Raw genomic sequence first — 488 nt, 5'->3', positions numbered from 1 at the left:
CTATCAGAAGAAGAAAACACCTTCCACCTTGTCTTTTTCCTGAAATAGTAGCATCAATTGAGGTTGTTTCTGTCCAACAGATCACCCTGCCCTTGCTCAAACAAGCACCTGTCACTTTTGAGTGTGAGGGCTTTAATGAGGCCAGCTCGTCAATTAAAAAAAGAATGACTTGGCCTCGTTCTCTCTAATTATGTCTATTTTCACATGCCTTTTGCATGTATGTTGTACAACATAGAGAGAAAAGTACACATTAAAGAACAAAAGAACACTGACTGAGGAAGTGTCTGAGCGATCATTCAAGCAATTGAATGAGTAATTCAACGAGTGTGAGCAGGGAGACTGATTAACTGACTGACAGACAGTTGAGACAGTTGACTGGTTGTCTGAGTGACTGATGTCCAAGTTAAGCTTTACTGGTTCTTAGCATAGTAATCATGACACTGCACAGGCAGGCATATATATATATATATATATATATATATATATAT

This window comes from Etheostoma cragini, chromosome 13 (assembly GCF_013103735.1).
Source record: "Etheostoma cragini isolate CJK2018 chromosome 13, CSU_Ecrag_1.0, whole genome shotgun sequence".
Taxonomy (NCBI): Eukaryota; Metazoa; Chordata; class Actinopteri; order Perciformes; family Percidae; genus Etheostoma; species Etheostoma cragini.
This window is presented reverse-complemented; position numbering follows the sequence as displayed.